This window comes from Drosophila bipectinata, chromosome XR (assembly GCF_030179905.1).
Source record: "Drosophila bipectinata strain 14024-0381.07 chromosome XR, DbipHiC1v2, whole genome shotgun sequence".
NCBI classification, from domain to species: Eukaryota; Metazoa; Arthropoda; class Insecta; order Diptera; family Drosophilidae; genus Drosophila; species Drosophila bipectinata.
In genome coordinates this window covers 939,925-960,182 of record NC_091735.1, presented here as the reverse complement: position 1 = coordinate 960,182, position 20,258 = coordinate 939,925, and positions in this window count along the sequence as shown.

Below are 20,258 nucleotides of genomic sequence, written 5' to 3'. Positions count from 1 at the left end.
CAGCCGCACCTCCATTCCGGCCGAACGAAATCGAAAAAGTTATAAGAGGGCTAAAACCAAAAAAGGCTCCCGGTGGTGACCTATTGACCCCAAATATGCTGATCAAACTCCCAAAATGCGCTATAGAGGTCGTCTGCAAACTATTTAATGGAATCATTAATCTTGGCTATTTCCCAAAAAAGTGGAAGAAATCCATTATTATAATGATACCGAAGCCTGGAAAAGACCACACAATTCCGTCATCATACAGACCAATAAGCCTTCTATCTTGTTTGTCTAAACTGTTTGAAAAATGCTTGTTAACTCGCATAATACCACATCTGGAAGCTTGCAATATCATCCCGGCACACCAATTTGGCTTTCGAAGAAACCATGGAACCATCGAACAAGTGAACAGATTAACATCCGAAATACGCTCAGCCTTCGAACAACGAGAATACTGCAGCGCTATTTTCCTCGACGTATCTCAAGCTTTCGACCGAGTTTGGCTCATCGGACTCATGCACAAAATTAAAACGTATTTGCCAACATACACCCACAAGCTACTGGAATCATACCTCTTCAATAGGGTATTCTCAGTGAGATGCAACGCAGCTACTTCGGGCGACTACACCATCGAAGCTGGAGTTCCACAGGGAAGCGCACTCGGGCCGTGTCTATATGTTTTGTATACTGCGGATATTCCTACGAGCGCACAACTAACAACCTCAACGTTCGCCGACGATACCGCTATCCTTAGTCGCTCCAGATGCCCAACGCAGGCAACAACCCAACTGGCTAATCATCTCACAATAGTGGAAAGGTGGCTGTCCGACTGGCGCATTAAAATAAACGAACAAAAGTGTAAACATATAACGTTTACTCTTAATAGACAAACATGCCCTCCGCTTTTACTAAACGGTATGCAGATCCCTCAAGCTAACGACGTAACGTACCTTGGCGTTCACCTTGATAGACGACTTACCTGGCGTAAGCACATCGAATGCAAAAAAATGCATCTAAAACTGAAAGCCAGCAGCCTCCACTGGATCATAAACTCACGATCGCCACTGTGCCTGGACTACAAGCTACTACTGTACAATTCAGTCCTAAAGCCAATCTGGACGTATGGCTCCCAGCTGTGGGGGAACGCGAGCAGCAGCAACATAGACATCATACAGCGCGCACAATCAAAAATCCTGAGAACTATCACAGGGGCACCTTGGTATGTTCGCAACGAAAACATCCACCGGGATCTGGGCATCCTCGCAGTGAAAGACGAAATCCAGAAGCAAAAAGAGTCATACAAAGAAAAACTGTCTTCGCACCCAAATTTTTTCGCTCGGGGATTGACTCGGGTTTCGGCAACGACCTCCCAACCCAGCAATCGATTTTTAGGGCCGTCTAACTCCGTATCAGTCAATATGACTGTTAGTTAAGTTAAAAATATAAGATTTGATACACCTCTTGTTAGTCTCGCAAAGAGAAGATTCAAGAAATAAAAGCAACGTTAAAAAAAAAAAAAAAAAAAAAAGTGAGCACCCGTAATCTGTGTCCTCTAAAGAACACCACGACATTTGCCGACGAGACATAGCCGGAATTCAACGCGTGCGGGACAAACAGTTTGCATGACCACCAGCTCAACGTTGTTCGTTACAGGAATAATATCTAAAATAATTATGGCGCCCAACGTGGGGCTTTACTGTACAGTGAAACCCACTCAATAGCATGAAAATACCAATCTATTATAATCCTTTTCTATTCTATTTCTGTAAATTTTCCTAGTCAGGTGGGTCAAGTCTTTCATTCGCATAGGAATGCAGTGTTTATACTTTCATAAATAGTAAAACCTGACCACGAAGAAAGTTTGGCGCAGCTGTCCCTTTGTAATTTTTTTTAAAATTACATAAGCCAAGTGCTTCGGACTTTAGTCAATTAGCATTCACTAAATGTTAGGGCTAACCGCGCTTGGCGTAGCGACACCTAATTTAAATTAGATCCGACAAGTCATCACTGCAGGAAAACAGAGCTAATGCCCGCGAGCAATAGCCTGGCCGCGGTTTGGATTTAGGACTAATATGATTTGTTTTTAATTTTTTTTTGAATCTGACCGATTGGAAAGTGCTTGGAACTACAATCCTCGAAAAAACTATTAATAGTTGAGGTTGGCCACGCTTTAAATAATCGAACCAGGTCAAATGAGCAAATCACCTTTATTTTTCCTTCTTTCTCAGAACGTCTCACATAAACATACATAAGAGCTTCGACAATGAGCTCTTGGTTAAGCATGGAGTAATTTAATTTTTATATATTTTTATATTTTTATAAAACATCTTTTCGCACACATTATACATATACATCTATATCTTACATATTTTTACAAATAATTATTACACGACTATAAGGTTGGAGGATTAAGAAGAAGAGTTAGTTTAATTTTTTTTAGTTTGTCTTTCTTGGGTAGAAAAGTCCGATATATCAAAAATTTTATTTAGTTGTAATTTATGTGAGGTAGAATAATACAATATATTTAGCTGTTCAATCCCAAGCAATCAAGATTTAGTTTAGTGAAATGGGTCTTGATCATTCGGATACCGATGAGGCAAGTGGTTCATCAGAGTTTTGTACGTTGTGCAGAACTCGAACTTCGTCCACGGAATTGTTTAAAACCAAATGTGGGCATCGTTTTCATAAAAGCTGCATAAAAACGCATTTCGCAAAGGATAGAAATTGTCCTGTCTGCAAGGCATCCTGCCAAGGAGAATCTGTGGGAAGACCAGTTAGTGTTGCACAGCATACAAGGCAGAAACAAAGGGTCGCAAGTTCACAGGTAGAAAGCGTTGAACAAAGAGTCGCTGACATGGAGAATCGAGGTCAGACTGGTGGTCGCGAAAGCATGGAGAGCATGCTGCAGGATGCAGTAAAAAGGATGCAAAATGAGTTGCTTACGCAGTTGACAGAGAAAATGTCCCTTTTAATTCATTCGAATTTGGCAGGCTGGAGTCAAGAAGCTTAACGTCAAGGGATAGCCAACGCAAGTCCGTCGTTTGACCATCTGCTACGTGTAGATGCGGGTCAACTTAATGAGGTACAGGAGCCGGTTAACCCAAACTATTCACCCAGGTCAAACCTTTCTGACCTTCCAAATCGACCTGATAAGGTCTCTCATATAATGAATGGGTGGAAGTTGCGTTTTGGGGGGGAATACGCGTAGATAATTTTATTTACAGAGTTCAGGCTTTGACTTGCCAGACACTTGTCGGAAATTTCGATATTCTCTGTGGGAGTGCAATTGCGCTGTTTGAAGGGAAAGCCGATGATTTCTTCTGGCGGTACCATAAATCTGTTTGGACTGTGAGATGGGACGATTTGTATACTGCTATCCGCCGTCAGTTCAGGGATACGAGAACTGACGTAGACATCCGAGAAATGATCAGGGATCGTAAACAGAAAGAAAGGGAAAGTTTCGACTCTTTTTATGATGCGGTGGTCCAACTGACAGATAGCTTAGAGGATCAAATGGAGGAGAGGGAGTTAATAGAAATCCTTCGGCGAAATTTAAGACCCGAGATAAGGCACAAGATCTTAAATATATCTATTATTTCAATGTCACGGCTTAGCGAAAATTGTAGAAAGCGGGAGTGTTTTCTGGAAGAGTTTAAGAGAGAGGAGGTCTGCAAAAAGGGACTGCCATTTAAGAGCCACGTGTCTGAGCTCCTTGAAGATTCTCATGACCCAACCGAGTCATGATCCAGAAGGAACTGTGGAGGCCATATCCTTAATCTGCTGGAATTGCAGAAAAGAAGGACATAGATATCATGACTGCACAGCGACACGAAAAGTGTTCTGTTATGGTTGTGGTGCTCGAAATACCTACAAACCATCATGCCAAAGGTGTTTAAAAAACATACAGCAGAACACCCAAGTCGTTTGTTCGCGGACTGTTCTGAAGGCACAAGGAACGAACACGGAGAATCAGGAAGTATAGGTATCAAGGAGAGTATTCCTGAGAAGGATATCCTCGAACCAACTGAAGCCACCTCAACAGGATGGCACCAGAGAGTTTCTACTATGAATAAGGTTATTAACAGTGGTACGAGCAAAAATAGTAAACAATTTAGGATCAAAGTTAAGTCTAGAAATTCAAACAGGCTAAGAAAATTTTGGAGTCACTAAAGATCTGTGTGCGCTCCGAAAAAGTTGTGTCGATAAACGGCCGTATGCAGCAGTAAAAGTCCTAGGCACGGACGTGAGAGGACTGATGGATACAGGAGCAGCAATGAGCTGTATAGGCGGACAATTTGCACAAGAAGTTTTAGGAAGCGGAGTGCCCATTCGTAGAGTATTCACTAATATTTCGACGGCAGACGGCAGCAAGCAAAACATTGTCGGCCGAATAAAGACAGAGGTGGAGTACAAAGGCAATAAAAAGATTTTGGAATTATATATAAGTTATTATTATTATATAATATTATTAGATATTATAATTATATATATAAATATATATAATTATATATATGCGTCCCTTAGTTAGCGCAGGATCTCTATTTAGGCATAGACTTTTGGAACCTTTTTGATCTATTACCTCAAGAGATTCAGATTTCGGAGCTGAGCGCCCACGAGATTTCTGATGATCAGAGAAGAAGTCTGCAGAAGGTGGTAGGCAAGTTTCCATCGTTTGAAGTATCGGGGCTAGGTAAAACAAACCTTCTGTCGCATCAGATCGATGTTGGAGATGCGAAACCCATTAAGCAGAGGCATTTTCCTGTCTCTCCAGCAGTAGAAAAATTACTCTATGCAGAAGTAGATCGAATGCTGCAGCTAGGGGTAATTGAGGAATCCGACAGCGCCTGGTCATCACCGGTAGTCCTGGTTCAAAAGCCCGGAAAGGTTAGGCTTTGTCTAGACAGTCGCAAAGTGAACGCGGTATCTGTTAAGGACGCATACCCGTTGCCACAAATTGACGGTATCCTTAGTCGGTTGCCCAAAGCTAATTTCATTAGTAGTCTAGACCTCAAGGACGCATTTTGGCAGATACCATTAGATCAAGCGTCTAGGGATAAAACAGCATTCACGATCCCTGGGCGTCCACTTTACCAGTTCAAGGTGATGCCGTTTGGACTCTGCAATGCGGGCCAAACGATGTCACGTCTGATGGATAAGGTTATCCCAGCAGCCTTACGAAATGAGGTCTTCATTTATCTCGATGATCTCCTTATAGTTTCCGAAAGCTTTGAAGCGCATATGGAAATACTTACGACAGTTGCAGATTGCATCCGAAAAGCAAGCTTGACTATTAATGTTAAGAAAAGTCATTTCTGCGTGCAACAGGTCAAGTATTTGGGTCATTTAATTGGGGAAGGTGTTATACGCACGGACCCAGATAAAATGGCTGCGATTGAAAAATTTCCATTGCCGAAAACCCTTAGGAGTCTGAGAAGTTTTTTAGGTATGGCTGCCTGGTATAGAAAGTTTATTGAAAATTTTGCTACAATCGCGGCACCGTTGACCGATTTATTAAAAGCAAAGAGAAAGTTTAGTATGACGGATGAGGGAAGAGAGGCTTTTGAGGAACTAAAGCGTAGATTATGTTCAGCGCCAGTCCTTAGAAGTCCAGATTTCAACAAGCCTTTTTATATTCATTGCGACGCAAGTAAAAGCGGGGTAGGAGGCGTTTTGGTCCAAAAGACAGAGGATGGTGATGAGTACCGAATCGCATATGTATCCAAAAAGCTCAATAAAGCCCAGAGGAATTACTCTGTAACTGAGCAAGAGTGTCTTGCGGCGATCATAAGCGTGAAGCGCTTTCGTCCGTATGTAGAAGGCCACGAGTTCACCATTGTTACAGATCACGCATCGCTCAAGTGGTTGATGAACCAGACGGATTTGCATTCGCGGTTAGCAAGGTGGGCCCTTAAGTTACAGGCTTTTAGATTCACGATTGAGCATCGGAAGGGGTCACTGAATGTTGTTCCTGATGCACTCTCGAGGCTAAACGAGGACGAATTAGCAAGCATAGACGCCTCTAATGGCTTGTTAGTGGATACTTCCTCCGAACATTTCCTTAGTCCTGAGTATATTGGTCTGATAGACAGTCTAAGAGCCAATTGCTCGAAATTCCCGGACTTAAAGGTTGTGGACGGCTTAGTGTATAGGCGCTCAGAACACGCAACAGGTGAACCGCTCCACGACGTGTACATTTGGAAGCTTTGGGTACCCGTTCAGCTGGTAGGCGAGGTTTTGAAGAACGCGCATGATCATCCGCTTGCAGCTCACGGCGGAGTTTACAAGACTCTAGAGCGAATTAGACGCTATTATTATTGGCCCGGTTTAGTGGGAGATGTGAAGGCGTATATTGTCGGGTGTGAGTCTTGTAAGACCACTAAGGCACCCAACAGTCCTCTTAGACCTCCAATGGGTAAAGCGCCAGAGTCGGAAAGATTCTTTCAGCGGATCTATATCGATTTCCTGGGTCCGTATCCGCGTTCAAAGAGTGGGAATATTGCTATTTTTATAGTTTCGGACCACTTTTTGAAATTTGTATTCGTTAAGGCCGTGAAGAAGCTGGAAGCGTCGGTCATAATAAAATATTTAAGAGAAGAATTGTTTCATCTTTGCGGAGTCCCGGAGACAATTATATCTGACAACGGCTCACAATTTAGATCGGAACAGTTTCAGAAGCTTTTGAGGGAGCATAGAATTTCTCACAAGCTGACTGCCATTCATTCGCCCCAAGCAAATGCGTCAGAACGCGTTAACCGATCCATAATTACTGCAATACGTTCTTATGTAGACATCAGTCAAAGAGACTGGGACGCAAACTTAAGCAGCACTTGTTGTGCTTTAAGGTCAGCTACACATTCGGCTATTGGTACGTCACCCTACTATATGGTATTTGGCCAGCATATGGTAACGTCAGGTGGGACATATGCCTTGCTAAGATCACTTGAAATATTTCGCCGTAACTTTAAGCAAAGCTGCTTTCAAACCGGCTACAACGCAAAGTTAGGACCAGCATTTTTAAAGGAACGAGTGCGACAGAAGTTGGGGAACTCCTTTTATGAGATCAAGGATCTCCAAGGTAAATTTGTCGGACGCTATCATGCAAAAGATTTGCGCCAGTAATTATGGCGGGATCAGCCTTGTTGGGTTCACCACCAAGTCTGATCTTGGCGGGGGGGTGTTGTAAGGGAGAGCGTAGAACCACAGGGTCATGGGGTACTAGCGCCACCTAGCGGGAGGTAGCTGCTGCAAGTGGCAACATTATATCCTAATTTATCGGGAATCTGCAAGACTGCATTTTCGTTAACGTAGAGTCTTCTACGAATCCCAGCTCTAGCCCCGGCAGGAGGCCATTGCTAGACGCTCCATGCTTTCTTTTCGAAACCATACCTTGACCTGAAAGGTTGCATCAATAGAAAGGTCCTAAGCTACCATAAAAGGAATAGAGTCCCGATCCGTGTCCCACTTTGTGACGAGGCTTATTATTGTGAAACAGTGGACAGTGGAATCGTTTTGGCCAGATTCTGGCCCAATTACATAGTTTTTCCCCAGACCCCTAAGGGTAAGTTCGGATGAGGTGCAGAGCAAAGCAATTGAATATGCTCTCACACAAACATTTTTTTTCTTATCTTAGGTAGGGAACGGCGCCTTCAAATAATCTTCAAATAATCTCTGCCGTGGAGACAAAAACGAGCAGAGCAAAATTGATCCCCGCTCCAAGCTCAGTTTATCTTTGGCGCGGTCTCCGTACGGTTCGTCGGGCACACAAGTCCCGGTTTGGGGAAGAGGGGAAAACTCCCCCCAAAACCACATGGCGATCTAAGCGTGTTAAGTTTCCCAAGAAAACCCAAATCGTTGTCGGGAAATCGAAGTTTTTATTTTTATTTATTTTTAAGTGTCGCAACCAATGAAATAATGCAGAAATGAAAAAATAGTGAAAAAACCCTCCCTTTACAGTTAGCAGCAAATAATAATGTAGTTTTAAAAACCTCGAGAATTCAAGAAAAAATAGAAAAAAATATATCTCTTCTCTAGAGAAAATATAAAAAAAATCTCTAGAGAAAGTCTGGCAGATGGGTTAGCTTAAATGAGATTTTTATTAGACCCGTTTCGTTTTGTGGAGTTTTATTGAGAACCTGGTTGGGAATATATTTATATATTTTCTCGACTCTTTCAACTTTTTGCGACTTTAGGTTGTCCAAAATGACTTTTTCATCAATTCCTCGCAAATCGTTCGAATATATTATCCCAATACTCGAGTTAAGACTTCGAGGTTCAGATATTTTAATGGGGACATCGACATATGGAGTGTTGGAAGGCATACTGACAAGTTTCTTAAGTTTTTCGGCTTGTAATAAGTTTTTAGTCTTAATCAGTAAATTACCGTCTTTGGTTTTCTTACAACTTGAAACTTCACCTTGACTGGTATTGTCGATTGTCTTCTTAATATTGAACGGGCAGATTACAGCCAGGGGCTTGTAACGAACAACGTTGAGCTGGTGGTCATGCAAACTGTTTGTCCCGCACGCGTTGAATTCCGGCTATGCAAATGTCGTGGTGTTCTTTAGAGGACACAGATTACGGGTGCTCACTTGTATCTTTAATAATTAAAATTTATCGCGTGCGAATTGGTAACGATTCAAAATCGGCCGGAAAAGAGATAACACGAAAATCGGACAGACGCATGAGAAAAAGGAAATAGAACTTCTCGCTAGACATACCACGCCCCTCGATGTAAACGGGGGTGTTATTAGCCCTCCCTACCATGGCCAATGCTCTTCCGATAAAATCACGCATTAGGCCCCTTTTAATATTTCGAACCTACGACGGCTCTTGGGTCAGCATGGAGTTAAAAAGGGTTATTTACTCAGACATTATAAAATGGGTTTATTTATATAATAAAAGTAAAGATAGGATATACATTTGATCGGCTCATAAAATATTCTAAAATAAAAGTGTATTTTAATAAAGCTTGGGAGATAAGTTATACAAAAAAATTAGATATAAGTGTTTAATAGGTAGTTTTGTTTTTCTTTTCATTTTTAAAATTACTTCAATTCAATATTTAACTTTGTTATTATTTTTACTTCAATTTAATTCAATATGTATATATATTTTTTATTTAATAATTCTTCTCTTTTTTTTTTTTTTTTTTTTGTGGGAGGCTAATTGCATTTAATTATTGATGTGTAGCATAAATTTCGGTAGCAAAAAAAAATTATAATAAAAATGCCGAAAATTTAAATTAAATGGTTGAACATGGCTCACCCTAATTATTCCAATGATGAAAGCGCTTCCATTCGATGGCGGTGATGCTGTAAATTCTGTTAATCAAATTTAAAAGAATTGACACAAAAGAAAATAGTCGGCAAACACACAAGCAACCAAAATTTTGCACACACAAAAACTTTAACTTTTTTTCTTCAAATCCTCCTTTACATGATTTTAAAGATCTCCTTACTGATAAATTATTTTACAATTTCTTATGCACATTTGTTTCTTTCTTTACATTTTCTTTACTTTCTTTTTTTTTCTTGAATTCTCGAGGTTTTTAAAACTACATTATTATTTGCTGCTAACTGTAAGGGGAGGGTTTTTTTTTACTATTTTTTCATTTCTGCATTATTTCATTGGTTGCGACACTTAAAAATAAAATAAATAATTAAAATAAATTAAAATAAATAAAAATAAAAACTTCGATTTCCTTCGAAATTTCGATTTGGGTTTTCTTGGGAAACTTAACACGCTTAGATCGCCATGTGGTTTTGGGGGGAGTTTTCCCCTCTTCCCCAAAACGGGACTTGTGTGCCCGACGAACCGTACGGAGACCGCGCCAAAGATAAACTGAGCTTGGAGCGGGATCAATTTTGCTCTGCTCGTTTTTGTCTCCACGGCAGAGATTATTTGAAGATTATTTGAAGGCGCCGTTCCCTACCTAAGATAAGAAAAAAAAATGTTTGTGTGAGAGCATATTCAATTGCTTTGCTCTGCACCTCATCCGAACTTACCCTTAGGGGTCTGGGGAAAAACTATGTAATTGGGCCAGAATCTGGCCAAAACGATTCCACTGTCCACTGTTTCACAATAATAAGCCTCGTCACAAAGTGGTACACGGATCGGGACTCTATTCCTTTTATGGTAGCTTAGGACCTTTCTATTGATGCAACCTTTCAGGTCAAGGTATGGTTTCGAAAAGAAAGCATGGAGCGTCTAGCAATGGCCTCCTGCCGGGGCTAGAGCTGGGATACGTAGAAGACTCTACGTTAACGAAAATGCAGTCTTGCAGATTCCCGATAAATTAGGATATAATGTTGCCACTTGCAGCAGCTACCTCCCGCTAGGTGGCGCTAGTACCCCATGACCCTGTGGTTCTACGCTCTCCCTTACAGGCTGGGAATCTTCATCCGTTCTGGTTGCAACCAAATATATACCGTCTGGAGGGTGTTTTCTCCAGATGTCTGGAGGGTCCAGCATTGTGGGGTCAACAAACTTTAAGGCCACTTAAATTCTGCCAAAATTGTCCGTCGCTCCAGTTGGTGTAGAGATAAGAAGATTTCGTTATTTCGTTTGCTTTGTGCTTGTGTTGTTTTTTTGAAGTTGCGCTACGTAGACGTCTCGCGAAAGAACACGACCGATCGGTTAGACTGTCGAAGGTGAACTGATGAATTGATTATATTATGATATTCTCATAAGGATCGGCCAACTATTTCCGATTTTTGCGATATATATCCGGTTTTAACTGTAAGGGTATATCAACTTCGGCTCCGCCCGAAGCTAGCTTTCCTTTCTTGTTATACCCTTGCAGAGGGTATACCCTTTGTTCAAAAGTGTGCAACGCAGTGAAGGAGACATCTCCGACCCTATGTTTGCGATATATATGCTGTTTTAACTGCAAGGGTATAGCAACTTCGGCTCCGCCCGAAGTTAGCTTTCCTTTCTTGTTTTTATTGTGAAACTAAAAAAACCGAAGTTTATATACCCCTGCAGTTAGAAATAGCTATACGCATCGTAGTACGCACCGCACGGCGCCTCTGGGGATGCAAGTTAACAATAAGAGTAAACGTGGTACGAAGACGTTCTATGGTTAATCGGAATAACTGCTCTGAGGGATGATTTTGTCGGCGTGAAATGGAAATGGTATAATACGACATGAATTAAAATGGCTAGACTTTCCCGGATTTGCCAGGGAAAGTAACTGAAAAGATTGTATATATGTAGGATTGGCAGACCTATTTTATAATCGATAAGTTGTTCTGTTCCATCACACTTTTCTTTAGTGTTAAAAAAAGTGGAAAATGAGAAGGGGTAGAGATTGAGCATCAGCAGAGGAAGGTCGCGTGTATCTCCAGTATATTTAAAATGTTAAACTAAGTAAACTGTAAACTTACTGAGTAAACTTAATTGTATTTATCGAAGAATAAATCGTGTCTAATAATTTAACGAAGTCAACGGAAGCCTTTCTTTACAATTTTGGGGGCTCGTCCGGGATCAATCCAAAAACTTTAGTGTGATTTTTTAGTGTGATACGCGGCCAAACAACCATCAAGTTTTTGTGCTAAGAATCCATCGATCGCAAAATAATAATTAAAACTAAACGGAGAAAATAAAAGTTATAAAACTGATGAAATTACGAGACAAAAAACCATACAGAAGAGCTGAGAATTTTCATATTGCGCAGTTCCACCAAGTTTTGGAAAGTATTGTGAATTTCTGCAACTACAAAATTACAAACTACAAAACTACGCAGTTTGCGAGTGTGAGAGCAAAATTGGTTCTGTGGCGACATTCATATTCCTAACAGAAGACGACGAAAGGCGTTTATACGATCCGTTGTCGCAGAGAGCGACAATAATGGCTGAAGCGACAACTTGACCAGAAGGAGAACTTGGAAACGTAAAATCTGGAGGAGATTACGACGGAGCAGAGATCCAGAGAGGAGTATTGAGACGAGGCGGCAAAGTGACGTCACTGGAGTTGAAGGCGATATTGAAGGCGCGAGTGAAGAAGACGTTGAAAAGCATTTCGAAAAGCTGTTCGAGAAGCAGTCATCAGAGAAGACAACGGTGGCAGATTTAAATTCAACGATTTACCAAAGACGAATTTGAAAAGCAGTGGCCAATATAAGAGACGAGCAACAAAAGACGAGAGACAGCATGCGGTTCGCAAGTACAAATCCATACAAGCATTATTAAATTAATACCACGAATTTGAGGGTAAACAAAACAATTTATTGAAACGTGAGAAAGAAAAAAAGTTTTATAAAATAAGTTATGTACAAAAAACACAAAAACTTTAACTTTTTTTCTTCAAATCCTCCTTTACATGATTTTAAAGATCTCCTTACTGATAAATTATTTTACATTTTCTTATGCACATTTGTTTCTTTCTTTACATTTTCTTTACCGTTACATTTTTACTTATTAAAACTTTAATTATTTACTTACTTATACTTTTTCATTATTTTATCGATTTTTTTTTAAAGAATATTTATTATTTAAAGATTATATTTTTTTCTATTTTCTCTTGAATTCTCGAGGTTTTTAAAACTACATTATTATTTGCTGCTAACTGTAAAGGGAGAGTTTTTTCACTATTTCTTCATTATTTCATTATTTCTTTGGTTGCGACACTTTAAAATAAAAAAAAATAAAAACTTCGATTTCCCGACAACGATTTGGGTTTTCTTGGGAAACTTAACACGCTTAGATCGCCATGTGGCTTTGGGGGGAGTTTTCCCCTCTTCCCCAAACCGGGATTTGTGTGCCCGACGAACCGTACGGAGACCGCGCCAAAGATAAACTGAGCTTGGAGCGGGGATCAATTTTGCTCTGCTCGTTTTTGTCTCCACGGCAGAGATTATTTGAAGATTATTTGAAGGCGCCGTTCTCTACCTAAGATAAGAAAAAAAATGTTTGTGTGAGAGCATCAATTGCTTTGCTCTGCACCTCATCCGAACTTACCCTTAGGGGTCTGGGGAAAAACTATGTAATTGGGCCAGAATCTGGCCAAAACGATTCCACTGTCCACTGTTTCACAATAATAAGCCTCGTCACAAAGTGGGACACGGATCGGGACTCTATTCCTTTTATGGTAGCTTAGGACCTTTCTATTGATGCAACCTTTCAGGTCAAGGTATGGTTTCGAAAAGAAAGCATGGAGCGTCTAGCAATGGCCTCCTGCCGGGGCTAGAGCTGGGATTCGTAGAAGACTCTACGTTAACGAAAATGCAGTCTTGCAGATTCCCGATAAATTAGGATATAATGTTGCCACTTGCAGCAGCTACCTCCCGCTAGGTGGCGCTAGTACCCCATGACCCTGTGGTTCTACGCTCTCCCTTACAACACCCCCCCGCCAAGATCAGACTTGGTGGTGAACCCAACAAGGCTGATCCCGCCATAATTACTGGCGCAAATCTTTTGCATGATAGCGTCCGACAAATTTACCTTGGAGATCCTTGATCTCATAAAAGGAGTTCCCCAACTTCTGTCGCACTCGTTCCTTTAAAAATGCTGGTCCTAACTTTGCGTTGTAGCCGGTTTGAAAGCAGCTTTGCTTAAAGTTACGGCGAAATATTTTTTGGCCATTAGAAAAGTTCACTTCTCGCGATCTCAGATTATAACGTTCTCCCTTTATTCTGCAGATATCCCTTTATTCTGCAGTACTTCAAGTGATCTTAGCAAGGCATATGTCCCACCTGACGTTACCATATGCTGGCCAAATACCATATAGTAGGGTGACGTACCAATAGCCGAATGTGTAGCTGACCTTAAAGCACAACAAGTGCTGCTTAAGTTTGCGTCCCAGTCTCTTTGACTGATGTCTACATAAGAACGTATTGCAGTAATTATGGATCGGTTAACGCGTTCTGACGCATTTGCTTGGGGCGAATGAATGGCAGTCAGCTTGTGAGAAATTCTATGCTCCCTCAAAAGCTTCTGAAACTGTTCCGATCTAAATTGTGAGCCGTTGTCAGATATAATTGTCTCCGGGACTCCGCAAAGATGAAACAATTCTTCTCTTAAATATTTTATTATGACCGACGCTTCCAGCTTCTTCACGGCCTTAACGAATACAAATTTCAAAAAGTGGTCCGAAACTATAAAAATAGCAATATTCCCACTCTTTGAACGCGGATACGGACCCAGGAAATCGATATAGATCCGCTGAAAGAATCTTTCCGACTCTGGCGCTTTACCCATTGGAGGTCTAAGAGGACTGTTGGGTGCCTTAGTGGTCTTACAAGACTCACACCCGACAATATACGCCTTCACATCTCCCACTAAACCGGGCCAATAATAATAGCGTCTAATTCGCTCTAGAGTCTTGTGAACTCCGCCGTGAGCTGCAAGCGGATGATCATGCGCGTTCTTCAAAACCTCGCCTACCAGCTGAACGGGTACCCAAAGCTTCCAAATGTACACGTCGTGGAGCGGTTCACCTGTTGCGTGTTCTGAGCGCCTATACACTAAGCCGTCCACAACCTTTAAGTCCGGGAATTTCGAGCAATTGGCGCTTAGACTGTCTATCAGACCAATATACTCAGGACTAAGGAAATGTTCGGAGGAAGTATCCACCAACAAGCCATTAGAGGCGTCTATGCTTGCTAATTCGTCCTCGTTTAGCTTCGAGAGTGCATCAGGAACAACATTCAGTGACCCCTTCCGATGCTCAATTGTGAATCTAAAAGCCTGTAACTTAAGGGCCCACCTTGCTAACCGCGAATCCAAATCCGTCTGGTTCATCAACCACTTGAGCGATGCGTGATCTGTAACAATGGTGAACTCGTGGCCTTCTACATACGGACGAAAGCGCTTCACGCTTATGATCGCCGCAAGACACTCTTGCTCAGTTACAGAGTAATTCCTCTGGGCTTTATTGAGCTTTTTGGATACATATGCGATTGGGTACTCATCACCATCCTCTGTCTTTTGGACCAAAACGCCTCCTACCCCGCTTTTACTTGCGTCGCAATGAATATAAAAAGGCTTGTTGAAATCTGGACTTCTAAGGACTGGCGCTGAACATAATCTACGCTTTAGTTCCTCAAAAGCCTCTCTTCCCTCATCCGTCATACTAAACTTTCTCTTTGCTTTTAATAAATCGGTCAACGGTGCCGCGATTGTAGCAAAATTTTCAATAAACTTTCTATACCAGGCAGCCATACCTAAAAAACTTCTCAGACTCCTAAGGGTTTTCGGCAATGGAAATTTTTCAATCGCAGCCATTTTATCTGGGTCCGTGCGTATAACACCTTCCCCAATTAAATGACCCAAATACTTGACCTGTTGCACGCAGAAATGACTTTTCTTAACATTAATAGTCAAGCCTGCTTTTCGGATGCAATCTGCAACTGTCGTAAGTATTTCCATATGCGCTTCAAAGCTTTCGGAAACTATAAGGAGATCATCGAGATAAATGAAGACCTCATTTCGTAAGGCTGCTGGGATAACCTTATCTATCAGACGTGACATCGTTTGGCCCGCATTGCAGAGTCCAAACGGCATCACCTTGAACTGGTAAAGTGGACGCCCAGGGATCGTGAATGCTGTTTTATCCCTAGACGCTTGATCTAGTGGTATCTGCCAAAATGCGTCCTTGAGGTCTAAACTACTAATGAAATTAGCTTTGGGCAACCGACTAAGGATACCGTCAATTTGTGGCAACGGGTATGCGTCCTTAACAGATACCGCGTTCACTTTGCGACTGTCTAGACAAAGCCTAACCTTTCCGGGCTTTTGAACCAGGACTACCGGTGATGACCAGGCGCTGTCGGATTCCTCAATTACCCCTAGCTGCAGCATTCGATCTACTTCTGCATAGAGTAATTTTTCTACTGCTGGAGAGACAGGAAAATGCCTCTGCTTAATGGGTTTCGCATCTCCAACATCGATCTGATGCGACAGAAGGTTTGTTTTACCTAGCCCCGATACTTCAAACGATGGAAACTTGCCTACCACCTTCTGCAGACTTCTTCTCTGATCATCAGAAATCTCGTGGGCGCTCAGCTCCGAAATCTGAACCTCTTGAGGTAATAGATCAAAAAGGTTCCAAAAATCTATGCCTAAATAGAGATCCTGCGCTAACGAAGGGACGCATATATATAATTATATATATTTATATATATAATTATAATATCTAATAATATTATATAATAATAACAACTTATATATAATTCCAAAATCTTTTTATTGCCTTTGTACTCCACCTCTGTCTTTATTCGGCCGACAATGTTTTGCTTGCTGCCGTCTGCCGTCGAAATATTAGTGAAGACTCTACGAGTGCCCATTCGCTTCCTAAAACTTCTTGTGCAAATCGTCCGCCTATACAGCTCATTGCTGCTCCTGTATCCATCAGCCCTCTCACGTCCGTGCCTAGGACTTTTACTGCTGCATACGGCCGTTTACCGACACAACTTTTTCGGAGCGCACACAGATCTTTAGTGACTCTCCAAAATTTTCTTAGCCTGTTTGAATTTCTAGACTTAGCTGTAATCCTAAAATTTTTAATATTTTTGCTCGTACCACTATTACTAAACTTATTAACCGTAGAAACCCTCTGGTGCCAACCTTCCGAAGTGGCCTCAGTTGGTTCAAGGATATCCTTCTCAGGAATACTCTCCTTGATCTCTATGCTTCCTGATTCTCCGTGTTCGTTCCTTGCGCCTTCAGAACAGTCCGCGAACGAACAACTTGGGTGTTCTGTTGTATGTTTTTTAAACACCTTTGGCACGATGGTTTGTAGGTATTTCGAGCCCCACAACCATAACAGAACACTCTTCGTGTCGCTGTGCAGTCCTGGTATCTATGTCCTTCTTTTCTGCAATTCCAGCAGATTAAGGATATGGCCTCCACAGTTCCTTCCGGCTCATCGAAAAATTCTGACTCGGTTGGGTCATGAGAATCTTCAAGGAGCTCAGACACGTGGCTCTTGAATGGCGGTCCCTTTTTGTAGACCTGCTCTCTCTTAAGCTCATCCAGAAAACACTCCCGCTTTCTACAAATTTCGCAAAACCGTGACATTGAATTAATAGAGATATTTAAGATCTCGTGCCTTATCTCGGGTCTTAAATTTCGCCGAAGGATTTCTATTAACTCCCTTTCCCCCATTTGATCCTCTAAGCTATCTGTCAGTTGGACCACCGCATCATAAAAAGAGTCGAAACTTTCCCTTTCTTTCTGTTTACGATCCCTGATCATTTCTCGGATGTCTACATCAGTTCTCGTATCCCTGAACTGACGGCGGAGAGCAGTACACAAATCGTCCCATCTCACAGTTCGAACAGATTTATGGTACCGCCAGAAGAACCACCCTCATTGCGAGCACGGGTTTCCTTGAGCTCCTTGAGCTCACGAGCGCGCTCCTTCAGCGGGACCATCCCCGCAATGACCAGAATGGCGTCGTCGGAGACTGTCCTGAAGCCGGACGCGACTCTTATAGCACCCAGCCTGTAGACTGCATCTACCCCTCTCCTGTAGCTGGGCGTATTCATCGCCTCAGCCCAGATGGGTGCTGCATACAAAATTTGCGCCGAGGCAACGCTCACGAGGAGCCTTCTCCTGTTCTGCTTGGGGCCTCTGGTGTTTAGAAGGATCCTGGCAAGGCCCCTGTTAGTGGCTGCAGCCTTGCCCTGGATATAATCAAGGTGCTCTCGGAAGGTGAGCCGGGCGTCGATCATCACGCCCAGGTATTTTATGGCCCGCTGGGAGGTTATGGCCATACCACCAACCCGGATTGTCGCCGTTTCCAGCACCTTGCGGCTGCTGACCAGCACCGCTTCGGTCTTTTGCGGGGCTAGGCTTAGACCGGCATTTTGGAGCCACATCTCCATTGTCTCGATAGCCTTGTTCGCCGCTCTCTGCGCTTCCTCCCTGTGCTTGGCCACTATCACCAACGCTACGTCGTCTGCGAAGCCGACGACGTCGCATCCCGCTGGGAGCTGCAGCCTCAGGATTCCGTCATACATGATGTTCCACAGCAGCGGTCCTAGGACCGATCCTTGGGGCACACCCGCCGTAACGTCATAGGACTCCGTGCCCATGTCCGTGTCGACCAGTAGCACTCTGGAGCTAAAGTAGCTACTGACGACGTTCATTATGGCACTGGGAACGTTGAACCGCCTTAGGGCTGCCAGTGTTTTGCTCCAGTCCGCCGTGTTGAAGGCGTTCCTGATGTCCAGGGTGACTATCAGGCAGTATTGCTTGGAGCCACCTTTCCACCTGGTTCCCGATATTGCGTTGCGAGCAATGCCGACCACCTCTGCTATGGCATCCACCGTTGACCTTCCCTTCCGGAATCCATACTGCTTGGGAGACAGCCCTCCCGCCTCCTCTATGGCAGCTTCGAGCCTCGCCGCGATCACCCTCTCGAAGACCTTGCCCGTTGCGTCCAGCAGGCAGATTGGCCTATAGGACGACGCCTCCTCCCTTGGTTTCCCTGGCTTGAGGAGCAGCAGGAGCTTCTGTACCTTCCACCTGGTGGGAAAAGTGCCTTCGCGGATACATTTATTGTAGAGCTCCGCAAAGCTGCCCGGCTGCAGAGCTAGAGCCAGCTTCAGGGCTCGGTTAGGAACCGAGTCCGGGCCGGGTGCTTTGTTCGGGGCCAGGCCTCTCCCTATGGCCAGTACTTCCTCTTCCGTTACCTCCCCATTCGCTTCATTGTCTGCTGGGGGGGTGGGAAGCTGGGTGACCTGGTTGCCGGCTGGGAACAGTGCTTGCACTATGGTCCTTAGCACGTTCGGGTCCGTGGGGGACTGGTTTCCTGCGCGCAGCCTCTTCACCACTATCCGGTACGCGTTGCCCCATGGATTTTCTTCCGCCGAGTCGCATAGCTCCAGGAAGCATTTCCTTTTGCTGTCTCGGATGGCCACCTTCAATGCTTTGCGCCGGTCCTTGAAGGCTAGGAGCCGCTCCTCAAAGGCGTCGCTGCCTCTCGCACGCTGCATGAGCCTCCTTGCTCTCATGCACTCAGCTCGGATGGAGCCGATCTCGACGCTCCACCAGTAAACGGGAGCGTGGTTCCTGCGGTAGCGGCTTCTCCGCTGCATGCTCGCCATGCACGCTGCCTCCAGCTTAGCAGCCAGGGTATCAGCCATTTCGTTGGCTCCGCTTGGTAAGATGTTGCCAATGTCGCGCGCTGCCTCGGTGAAGATCCTCGCTTGGAGCGTACCGACTCTGTAGCCTCGTGGTTTCGGGTCCCTCGGTCGTTCTTGAGGGTTACTAATTGAGCACAATATTGCTTCATGGTCGCTGGCCGTAAAGCTGCCGCTTATCCTCCAGTTAGCGCCATTCGCTAGCGAGGGGCTTGCGAACGTCAGGTCTATGATGGAACCTGCTCCGGCTCTGCTGAAGGTGTGCTGGTTTCCTTCGTTCAGCAGGACGAGATCGAGTGAGGCAAAGGTTTCTCTGACCACTCTCCCTCTCGCATTCGTCCTCGGGCAGCCCCAGTCCTGCGCCCATGCGTTGAAGTCCCCTGCTACAAGGACGTCAGAACGGCCTCTGAAGTCATTTCCTAGGCAGTCCATCATGCGCTCAAACTCAATGGTGGTTAGGCTAGGTGCCATGTAGCAGCTGTACAGCCATGCCCCACCTATCCGAGCCCTTACAAATCCCTCCGCACTGTGCACTGAGTGCATTGTCGCGCCGGTTGCGCCGCAGCTCCAGATGGCGGCCTTCCCCGAAAGGTCAACTGCCCAGCGGTTGTCCGAGCCAGTCCTATGGGGCTCGCTTAGGAGCGCTATGTCCGCCTTCGTCTCCCTCGCGGACATAGCGCTCCTATGTAGCGCTCCTACCTCGATTCTCCATGTCAGCGACTCTTTGTTCAACGCTTTCTACCTGTGAACTTGCGACCCTTTGTTTCTGCCTTGTATGCTGTGCAACACTATCTGGTCTTCCCACAGATTCTCCTTGGCAGGATGCCTTGCAGACAGGACAATTTCTATCCTTTGCGAAATGCGTTTTTATGCAGCTTTTATGAAAACGATGCCCACATTTGGTTTTAAACAATTCCGTGGACGAAGTTCGAGTTCTGCACAACGTACAGAACTCTGATGAACCACTTGCCTCATCGGTATCCGAATGATCAAGACCCATTTCACTAAACTAAATCTTGATTGCTTGGGATTGAACAGCTAAATATATTGTATTATTCTACCTCACATAAATTACAACTAAATAAAATTTCTGATATATCGGACTTTTCTACCCAAGAAAGACAAACTAAAAAAAATTAAACTAACTCTTCTTCTTAATCCTCCAACCTTATAGTCGTGTAATAATTAT